General features: G+C 40.4%; 1 protein-coding gene across 2 annotated transcripts in view; it reads left to right on the top strand.

Moving 5' to 3' along the window:
* Positions 1 to 12,016, top strand: part of HSD17B3 (hydroxysteroid 17-beta dehydrogenase 3) — a 211,103-nt gene that overhangs the window by 97,934 nt on the left and 101,153 nt on the right. The gene's annotated exons all lie outside the window — the stretch shown is intronic.

Raw genomic sequence — 12,016 nt, 5'->3', positions numbered from 1 at the left:
TGTGAGGGAGAGGATAACATGAAGGACAGTCTGTGAGGGAGAGAATAACATGAAGGACAGTCTGTGAGGGAGAAAATAACATGAAGGACAGTCTGAGGGAGAGAATAACATGAAGGACAGTCTGTGAGGGAGAGAATAACATGAAGGACAGTCTGTGAGGGAGAGAATAACATGAAGGACAGTCTGTGAGGGAGAGAATAACATGAAAGACAGTCTGTGAGGGAGAGAATAACATGGAGGACAGTCTGTGAGGGACAGAATAACATGGAGAACAGTCTGTGAGGGAGAGAATAACATGGAGGACAGTCTGTCAGGGAGAGAATAACATGGAGGACAGTCTGTGAGGGAGAGAATAACATGGAGGACAGTCTGTGAGGGAGAGAATAACATGGAGGACAGTCTGTGAGGGAGAGAATAACATGGAGGACAGTCTGTGAGGGAGAGAATAACATGGAGGACAGTCTGTGAGGGAGAGAATAACATGGAGGACAGTATGTGAGGGAGAGAATAACATGGAGGACAGTGTGTTTGAGAGAATAACATGGAGGACAGTTTGTGAGGGAGAGAATAACATGGAGGACAGTCTGTGAGGGAGAGAATAACGTGGAGGTCAGTCAGTGAGGGCGAGAATAGCATGAAGGACAGTGTGTGAGGGAGAGAATAATATGGAGCACAGTCTGTGAGGGAGAGAACAACATGGAGGATAGTGAGTAAGGGAGAGAATAAAAATTTTCCCTGTTTTTAAGTTTATCATATGGTAAAATAAATGGTGTCTCTGAAAGCTATGTCATCCTGTAGAAAACAAGCTGTCATACAGCGATAGATAACTAATAAAGTTTTGACTCTTAAAATAAAGACAGGAGAAAAACAATGGCAGTGTGTCCAATAGGTTAAAACATAAATGTAAGCACCAATGTTTATATGAATACTAGATGTTGGCCCGATTTTAACGCATCGGGTATCTACTATATAATCGTCTAACTCTGTATGTTTGTCTGTCACGAAAATCCCGCGTCGCTGATTGGTCTCGCCAGCTGCCTGCGACCAATCAGCAACAGGTGCAGTCAGGCCGTGAATTGGTGCGGGATTTGAACCACGCTTCGCTGATTGGTCGTGGCCAGCCGGGTGCTACCAATCAGTGATATTGGCTCAGGATTTAAACCCCGCTTCACTGATAATGTATATACAGTGGGGCAAAAAAGTATTTAGTCAGTCAGCAATAGTGCAAGTTCCACCACTTAAAAAGATGAGAGGCGTCTGTAATTTACATCATAGGTAGACCTCAACTATGGGAGACAAACTGAGAAAAAAAAATCCAGAAAATCACATTGTCTGTTTTTTTATCATTTTATTTGCATATTATGGTGGAATATAAGTATTTGGTCAGAAACAAACAATCAAGATTTCTGGCTCTCACAGACCTGTAACTTCTTCTTTAAGAGTCTCCTCTTTCCTCCACTCATTACCTGTAGTAATGGCACCTGTTTAAACTTGTTATCAGTATAAAAAGACACCTGTGCACACCCTCAAACAGTCTGACTCCAAACTCCACTATGGTGAAGACCAAAGAGCTGTCAAAGGACACCAGAAACAAAATTGTAGCCCTGCACCAGGCTGGGAAGACTGAATCTGCAATAGCCAACCAGCTTGGAGTGAAGAAATCAACAGTGGGAGCAATAATTAGAAAATGGAAGCCATTCAAGACCACTGATAATCTCCCTCGATCTGGGGCTCCACGCAAAATCCCACCCCGTGGGGTCAGAATGATCACAAGAACGGTGAGCAAAAATCCCAGGACCACGCGGGGGGGCCTAGTGAATGAACTGCAGAGAGCTGGGACCAATGTAACAAGGCCTACCATAAGTCACACATTACACCACCATGGACTCAGATCCTGCGGTGCCAGACGTGTCCCACTGCTTAAGCCAGTACATGTCCGGGCCCGTTTGAAGTTTGCTAGAGAGCATTTGGATGATCCAGAGGAGTTTTGGGAGAATGTCCTATGGTCTGATGAAACCAAACTGGAACTGTTTGGTAGAAACACAACTTGTCGTGTTTGGAGGAAAAAGAATACTGAGTTGCATCCATCAAACACCATACCTACTGTAAAGCATGGTGGTGGAAACATCATGCTTTGGGGCTGTTTCTCTGCAAAGGGGCCAGGACGACTGATCCGGGTACATGAAAGAATGAATGGGGCCATGTATCGTGAGATTTTGAGTGCAAACCTCCTTCCATCAGCAAGGGCATTGAAGATGAAATGTGGCTGGGTCTTTCAACATGACAATGATCCAAAGCACACCGCCAGGGCAACGAAGGAGTGGCTTCGTAAGAAGCATTTCAAGGTCCTGGAGTGGCCTAGCCAGTCTCCAGATCTCAACCCTATAGAAAACCTTTGGAGGGAGTTGAAAGTCCGTGTTGCCAAGTGAAAAGCCAAAAACATCACTGCTCTAGAGGAGATCTGCATGGAGGAATGGGCCAACATACCAACAACAGTGTGTGGCAACCTTGTGAAGACTTACAGAAAACGTTTGACCTCTGTCATTGCCAACAAAGGATATATTACAAAGTATTGAGATGAAATTTTGTTTCTGACCAAATACTTATTTTCCACCATAATATGCAAATAAAATGATAAAAAAACAGACAATGTGACTTTCTGGATTTTTTTTTCTCAGTTTGTCTCCCATAGTTGAGGTCTACCTATGATGTAAATTACAGACGCCTCTCATCTTTTTAAGTGGTGGAACTTGCACTATTGCTGACTGACTAAATACTTTTTTGCCCCACTGTATTTTACCCGGAAAATCCTGTGTATTCATTGCATTATTCTTAAATCTTCATAAACTACATACATATTCTAGAATAACCGATGCGTTAGAATTGGGCCACCATCTAGTATATAATATAATTAATGTAATACCTATAATATTATATTAAATACATGTTTATTTAATAATAACTCTGGTCAAACGTTTGGGATATCCTTCCACAAGCTTCTCACAATAGTTGGTCAGAATTTGGGCCCATTCCTCCTGACAAAACTGGTGTAACTGCTCCAGGTTTGTACAGTAGGTCGCTTTGCTTGCACCTGCCTTTTCAGCTTTGCCCATAAATTTTCAGGATTGAGATCAGGGCTGTGGATTGCCACTCTAAAACATTGACTTTGCTATCCTTAAGCCACTTTGTAACCATTGTGGCAAAAAAAGACGCAGAATTTCAGGAAAAGAACATCTCACCAGCCATGAAGCATGGAGGTGGATCAATCATGCTTTAAGGTTGTGTTGCAGTCAATGGCATGAGGAACATTTCACAAGTAGAGGGAAGAATGGATTCTATGAAATTTCAACAAATTCTTGATGCAAACATAACACCATCTGCAAAAAAAAAAAGCTAAAGTTGAAAAGAGGATGGCTTCTGCAAATGGATAGTGATCTTAAACACATGTTAAAATCCACAATAGACTACCCAAAAAGATGCAAGATGAAGGTTTTACAATGCCATTCACAGTCCCTTGATCTGAACATTATTGAACATCTGTGGCTAGATGTCAAAATAGTAGTGCATGCAAGACTTCCCAGGAATCAACACAGAACTGGAAGCATTTTCCAAGGAAGAATGAATGAAAATCCCCCAAAATAGAATTGAAAGACTCTTGTCAGGCTACAAAAGCATTTACAAGCTTTCATAGTTGCAAAAGAGGGTGCCACTAGATACTAACCGTGCAGGGAGCCCAAACTTTTGCATTGGCCCATTTTCCTTTGTGTAATTTTTAAAGAATAAAGGATTGCAATTTTTTTTCCCTAAAATACAAAGGAAATGTGTCATTTTCAACTTTAGGCCTTTTAGAGATCATTTAATCTTCAACTTGCTTAACTGTTCACAATAACAGTAATTTTGTATATGTGTATATGCAATGTATATGTAGATATCTATACCGTACTATGCAAAACTTTTATTCAGGTGTCGAAAAGATGCTGCAAAGTATGAACAATTTCTGAAATGGAGGTGTTAATAGTTTATTTTGCCAAGCGAATGAGCAACTGAAAAAATATAAAATTTGGTTTGACCAAACCTTGCCTTTAAAACAGCATCAGATCAACAATTATTCTAGGTACACCTGCAGAGTGTTTTTGAAAGATTTCAGGGAGGTTAAAAAAAAAAAAACAAGATGTACTGTTCAAGCTCTTTTGAAGAAGCACCAAGAAATGGGATATGTTGTCCACCGTAGTTGCAATGGTCAGCCAAGGAAACACTTCAGCTGATGAAATACAAAATTCTTGCTTCCCTTCGAATTTGTGAGATGTTCAGCAATGTCCTCAGCTCAGAACTGACATCAACCATTGGTCCCAGTTTCATCCATCTACTGTTTGGAGTTTAACCAGAAGTGGTCTTTATGGGGGTATTGTGTTAGGGCTGGCGGAACGCACTGAGTAATATATATGTTAGATAGGTGCGTTTGCAACCCGGGGTCCACCGTGCAGGAGAGAAACCTGCTGCTAGCAAATGCCGGCGCTATATGGCGGTATAAGCGAACTCTGTTACTTCACAGAATCGCAAAGATATGAAAACGCTGTGCCCTCTTAACCTCACAGAGGATCACAGCTACCCAACTGAGCAAAAGCAAAGAGTGGTCATGCAGTCAGCCTAGCACACGAACAACTCCTCTCCGGTGGAGCCGGAATTCTAGTGGCTATACGCCAGCCCCGAATCCATACACACAAAACTCCTCACCAAAGGTGCCGGTATTCTAGGGGCTTATTTCAGCCAACCCTGACCACATGACCACAAGATAGCATACCTCAATAACATAGGTTGATACTAGCGCATGCAAACCTTTTATAGCTGCAGCAGACAAGGACCTTCCTAGTGGTCCAATAGGAGCTGCTACAGGACCTGAGTGTGTTACCCCTGACCTCCAATGAGAGGTCCTCCTGTGGGCATGCTCAGTGTGTGCAAAGCAGGACTTAGTCGCAGAGAAGCCTGCTCGCCGCTGAACAGTGCTGGCTACAAAAGCAGAGCCTGGAAAGGCAGCAGTAACCCTTTCCACAGTATCAGGCTGAGTGAGACGCTGGGACCGACGTCTCCGCTGAGCAGGCTCCATTGCGTCTGATGTAGTATGGGAGACTACATCAGATATTGTTCGAGATTCCCCCTGTGCAGCGGCGGGAACTCGACGCGTAACAGTATTGTACCCCGAAAATACACCTTTGACAAGGAAACAAGGCCAAGCAACTCGAGTATGCATGAAAACATAGGAACCTAAAAGAAGAAAAATGCTAGCAGGTGTTCTTGATTGATGAGTAAAAATTAGAAATATTTGTCTGTAACTTAAAGCAGTTTGTTCACCAAAGGGTTGGAGAGTGGTACAATCATGATTGTCTGCAAGCACCAGTGAAGCATGCTCAAAGTTGTTTGCAAGTTTGGGGCTGCATTTCTGCAAATTAAATTAGGAATTTTTTAAAGACTAGTTGGCCCCTGTGAAATTTTCGCACTCTGGTTGTCGGGGGTGCAAGCAATTTCAGGAAAATCAAGCTGGCCTTTCTGTAGTGATGAGAGCTCACCTAATTTACAGGTGCGTTTCTCCAGAAGCACCGGCTGGGCATAATGTACTCATCACTACAATGGTAGTTTGCAATTTTCACTCAGCAAAATCCACTGCTGCTCGTTTTTGGAAAACGCTCATGGAGTCAAAATCGTCATTACATCTGTAGATAAATTCCCAAAGGGTTATAATTTCCAAAATGGGGTCACTTGAGAGGGGATCCTGCTTTTCTAGTACTTAGGAGCTCTTTATATGGAACTTGTAAACTATTGTAGAAAAATCTGTGCTCCAGGAGGCAAATAGTGTTCCGTCCCTCCAGAGTCTCTCCGTATGGCTAAGTAGTACTGGACAGCCACATATGGGGTATTGCAACGTTCAGTAGAAATTGTGGGACAAATTTTAGTGCCATTTTTACCCATTTCCCAGTATCAAAATGTAAAACTTGGGGCTAACACAAAATTTTGGTAGTAAAAATGTAAATTATTTTATCTTCACTGCTCAATGGTATAAAAGTCTGTGACACACCTGTGGTGTCAATATAATCACTGCACCCCTAGATGAATTCATTGAGATGTTTAGCTTATAAAATAGGGTCACTGCTGGCACCTCAGGGGCTCTACCTGTGTAGCATAGCACACTCAAACAAGTGCAGCAAAATCTGCACTGTAATATGTCGTTTCTTCCCTTCTGAGCTTTGTACTGTGCCTCAAAAGTAGTTTTTGATGACATATGGGCTATCGGTGAACTCAACAGAAATTGCACAACAAATTTTGGGGTCATTTTTTCTTGCTACCCTTGCAAAAATACAAAATTTGGAGCTAAAAAGATTTTTGAGGGAAAAATTTGATTTCTTTAAATTATTTTCACTGCTTACTGTGATAAACTTCTGTGAAGCAACTGGGGGTTCTAGGTGTTCAATACATATCTAGATAAGTCTCCAAATGGGTCTAGTTTCCAAAATGGTGTCAATTGTGGGGGGTTTCCACTGTTTAGGCACATCAGGGGCTCTCCAAACGTGACATGGCAACCGCTAATTATTCCAGCAAATTTTACATTCAAAAAGTGAAATGGCGCTCCTTCCCTTCCCAGCCTTGCTGTGTGCCAAACGGTAGATTTTCCCCAGATATTGGGTATCGGCATGTTCAGGAGAAATTGTGCAACAAATTGTATGGTCCAGTTTCTCCTGTTACCCTTGTGAAAGCAAAAAAAAAATTGGTCTAAAGGAAAAGTTTTGTGAAAGAATAGCAAAAATGTTTATTTTTTTCGTTCCACATCCTAAAAATTCCTGTGATGCACCTAAAGGGTTAAATAACTTCATAAATGTGGTTTTGAGTACCTTCAGGAGGTGCAGATTTTAGAGTGGTGTAACTTTTGGGTATTTTCTGCCACATAGGCCCCTCAAAGTCACTTCAAATATGAGATGGTCCTAAAAAAAATGGTTTTGCAAATTTTGTTGAAAAATGAGAAATCGCTGGTCAACCCTTATAACTTGCTAACACAAACATATTTAAAAAAATTGTGCTGATGTAAAGTAGATATTTGTCAAATGTTATTTCATAACTATTTTGTGTGATATGACTCTGATTTAAGGGCATAAAAATTAAAAGTTTGAAAATTGCTAAATGTTCTAAATATTAGTCAAATTTCTGTTTTTTCACAAATAAATGCAAGTTAAATAAATTTTACCACTATCATGAAGTACAATATGTCATGAGAAAACATTCTTAGAATCAGTGGGGTCCATTGAAGTGTTCCAGAGTTATGACTTCATAAAGTGACAGTGGCCTGGTCAGGAAGATGAAAACAGGCTTCAGGGCGAAGGGGTTAAGAGCTGTCTATGGTATAAAGAAGAACAAGCAGTTCTGGAAGTGAAGGTATGATCCCCACAAAGCTATGATCTCAATATCATTGAGTCTATCTATGGCTAATCGAAGTAACTGATGGATTGGGCAAACCTTCATCCCCAGAAGACCTGTGGTTTGTTCTCTGAGATATTTGGAACAACCTCCTTGCCAAATTCCTTCCAAAACTGAATGCAAATGTACCTAAAAGAATGGACACTTTAATTCTAAATTGAAGGCAAAGGGTGGTTACACTAAATAGTGATTTGATTTTGATTTCTGAACAAGGAGAGAATAGGCTTGACACTATTGTTATGTTAGGGCGAGGAACTCAGGAATGCAGTCTGACATACGTGAAAGACAGTAATACAGTGGTGCTCAGCAAACAAGTCCGAATGGGAAAAGGCACAGTAGCATATGAAAAAAGAAAATGACCGTTATAGGTAAAAGATGTTTCTTCTTCATTAAAATCCTTTAAAACATCCCTGTAGTAGAGGGATTCAGAAGAGGAGGAGAACAATGCAATGAGGCAGACAATGGCCATTTCGCGCCAGAGTGTGCTTCAAAAGAGTCAGACCTAATTTTAAAGCATTCTTGCGGCATTTTCCCCACACCTGACTACTGAATATTAACAATAATGAAGTTCAAAGAAACTAATAACTGCATTGCCTCTTGTAAATTATGTACACATATCATCTTTGTTCATTGCACCGAGTACCACCTACGGCCAGTTTCGCACGTCCTGATATTTCCGGTACTGTAATGCATCAGTACCACATGGATGGGCACCAGGGAAGAAGTTCTACAGTAAGTGCTGTTTCCCGGCGCTGGGTGCTGAGGGCACTCTCATCATTCTCCTCTGCTCTGCCGGTGAACAGCTCGAGCAGGGGAGAATTATGAGAGTTGTATTGAAGAGATAACAATGACAGCAGGCGGTGTCTGATGGGACTATTACTCCCATCAGCTACACCTGCTGCTGCCAATAACACAGCAGGACTGGCTGATGGGACGATTCCTCACCCACCGCCTGACTGTAAATAAATAAATAAATGAATAAAAAAACCCGGTGTGGGCTCCCCTCTATTTTCTATAACATGCCAGGCAAAGCTGACAGCAGGGGGCTGCAACCCTCAGCTGTCAGTTTCAGCAAGGCTAGTTATCAAGAATAGAGGGGTCCCCATGCTGTTTTTTAAACTATTTAAATAAATAATTTAAAAAAAGCTAAAACTTACAGCTGGGCCAAACCACCCAGCCACCACAGAAATAGGAAATCACTAGGAAGTATCACACCATTAGGATCAATAATAAGCCTTTATTAAATCTATTGGCAATTCATACATAAAAAGTTTTATAAAAATTATACATGTGAATAAAAAATAACTGATATAATAACCAAAATGCAGGAGATTTTATCTGGTACCCCAGAACCCCTAAATAATGAAGGTAGCAGCCCACCAAGGATAAAATTATCTTTACTCGCTGTGTATATAAAAAACTAGTATAACAGTAAAATAAGCTGGTCAAACCAGATAGAGTGAGGCTAAATATCCACTAAAATATTTAAATTAATATATGAAAATCAGTGCAAAACCTCATAAAAATTTACATGTATTATTGTCCATGAACAGCAAAAGTGCTAAAGAATAAAAATACACAAAAATTGTATAAAAATTCATATAGTGACCAAGTGTAAAAATTTATATCAGCATATTTCAAACAAACAACTAAAGTGCATAAAATAATTTAAGTGCAACAAAATGAAATGGGAATATTGCAGTGGTATAAGTAAAGGTTATATTCACTTGTTACATATAAAGTGACTAAGTGCAAGAAAGTGATTATATCACAGCGAGGTGGATGGGAATGATGTTAGTTTCACCGCATACATATGTGTCCAAGTGCACTGGAAATCCGTGGGTTAATACCCCTACAATCTATTGAATCACTATATAAGTAGATATCCACATGTAGTGGTTAATAGCTAGTGGGTAATTCGGCGGTCATGGTATTGCCGCATGCAAGCTTTCCATATATATGTAGGCTAGTAATCAAATGGACAAATCATTACCGCAAATGATCTACCTTCAGGGGGGCCGAGTCCAGAACCTGCGTGCGCCCGACGCGCGTTTCGAATATGTTTCTTCGTCAGGGGGTGGTTAATATGATCCCAGAGGGCTTTTTATAGGGCTAACACCGGACGCTGCGTCCAAGATGTCTGCGGCGCATGCGCAGTCCGGAGGTCGGCCGGCTCCGGCCCCCACGTCACATGATCCATCACCACGGGAACAGAGTACCCGGCGTGAAAAACAACCAAGGACGCAGAGCGCCGGCGCCAACAGACATGGACCGCGCATGCGCACCATCAAGGACACAGTGTGGGTGAAGAAATGCCAAGTGGAGCACGATTAAGCAGAGAAATAAAATAACGACATAACAATAATGGGGCCGGATTAGTGTGGAAGGGGATGAAAATAGTGCCCAGCCACAATTCTATTAAGTAGTAATTACCCTAAATAAACTAAAAAAAGAGAGAGGGGAAAGATGGGGAAGGGTTATCTATGGCTGATAGAAGATATATTACGGTATGTGCACACATGGATGTGTATATATATGTACACATGTGCCGTGCCAAAAACATATTACAAATAAATTGCCAAAATACGGCTCACTAATGTAAAAATTACATCTTAACCAATATATAAAAATTTTTTTATATGTGGCAAATAAAATATATAATAAATATATTGTATATAATAAATAGATGTGTAATCTATACCTATAACACAGCAAAATATACGATAAATTCAGTATGCATTAATATGTTACATAAAGGTAAAATTAGTCTCTTTTCTTTCTTCACATCCATGTAAGGTGTATCCAGCATCCAGTCGTCCAACCATCCGACTCCACAGCAAAAAGTACTCCACGCAGAGTTCCAATTCACAAATGGTAAGTATAAAAGACTAAAAAGATAAAAGAATAATGAAATACGGGATCATAGAAATAAAAATTGTAGATAAAAATTTTTTTTTAAATTATAAAAGGTTACAGAGTATAAAAGACATAAAAAAGTGCCAGGCTGAGGTTCTCATTCAACCCTTTTGGTGCGACATTTTCTAAAAGTCATAAAAATGGTACAAAGCTGAGGTTCTCATTCAGCCCTTTTGGTGCAACAGTATCCAGGGTCCATATCCATTTTGTTTCTTTTCTTGCCAAAGCCATACTTATTTCGCCACCTCTCTCATTTGTTTGGATCATATCTATACCGGTTATTTTCAACATGGAAGCATCACATCCATGATACAGTTTAAAATGTTTAGGGATTGTTTTTAAGGACGAGATATCCTCCACTTCTTTGGCGGCTAGGATTCCTAATACATGTTCCCTGGTGCGTACTTTAAGTTGTCTAGTTGTCATCCCTATATACACCAGTGGACAAGGGCATGTGGCATGATATATAACGGCTTTCGAGTTGCAATTAATAGTCTGTTTGATTTTGTATACTGTAGTGCCATTAAAGTTGCAAAACGTATCAGTTCTTTTGATATTATTACAGGCCACACATCGACCACAAGGTTTGCATCCTGGTATAGCCTTTGTGTTCGTAAGGAAAGATGGAATTTCTACATTATATGAATAATGGCTTCTGACCAATTGATCTTTAAGATTTTTAGATCTACGGTATGTAATACTACATCTTTCTCCAATGTATTGGGTCAGAATCGGATCCGCTTTTAGTATGGCCCACGATTTATTTATATATGTCCTCATTAGTTCTGTTTGGCCATGATATTGTGTTATGTACCTCACTACCTTTTCTGATTTATACGGTTTTGTTCCATACAAAGCTTGATGTCGAGTTATATGTTTTGCACGGTTATAGCCCTTTTTCACTGACCGCTTGCTGTACCCTCTTTCCAAGAATCTTTCCTTTAAATCAATAGCTTGGTTTTCAAAATCTATTTCATTTGAACAAATCCTCCTTAGGCGTAAAAATTGGCCTATCCGCATACATATGTGTCCAAGTGCACTGGAAATCCGTGGGTTAATACCCCTACAATCTATTGAATCACTATATAAGTAGATATCCACATGTAGTGGTTAATAGCTAGTGGGTAATTCGGCGGTCATGGTATTGCCGCATGCAAGCTTTCCGTATATATGTAGGCTAGTAATCAAATGGACAAATCATTACCGCAGATGATCTACCTTCAGGGGGGCCGAGTCCAGAACCTGCGTGCGCCCGACGCGCGTTTCGAATATGTTTCTTCGTCAGGGGGTGGTTAATATGATCCCAGAGGGCTTTGGGGAAATTTAGAACTGAACTTTCGGTAATTCTGAAGGATGCCCTTGAAAGTGAAATTATTTCAAAAGAACTATTTACAGCCCTTCAGGTATCGGAACCTAGTGTTCCGACTTTTTACCTATTACCTAAGGTGCATAAAAATCAAAAAACACCACCTGGCAGACCCATCATATCTGGATGTGGCAATTATCTTGAGAAAATTAATAAGTTCATTGATTCGAAATTACAACCCCTGGTCGAACATTTACCCTCTCATATAAAAGACACAAATGATTTCTTGAAAAAGATCGATGGCCTCTACATTGGGAAGGATACACTTTTAGT

Source organism: Ranitomeya variabilis, chromosome 1 (genome assembly GCF_051348905.1).
Source record: "Ranitomeya variabilis isolate aRanVar5 chromosome 1, aRanVar5.hap1, whole genome shotgun sequence".
Lineage (NCBI taxonomy): Eukaryota > Metazoa > Chordata > Amphibia > Anura > Dendrobatidae > Ranitomeya > Ranitomeya variabilis.
The sequence above is the reverse complement of the archived record's forward strand: the minus strand, read 5'-3'. Positions and strand labels throughout refer to the sequence as shown.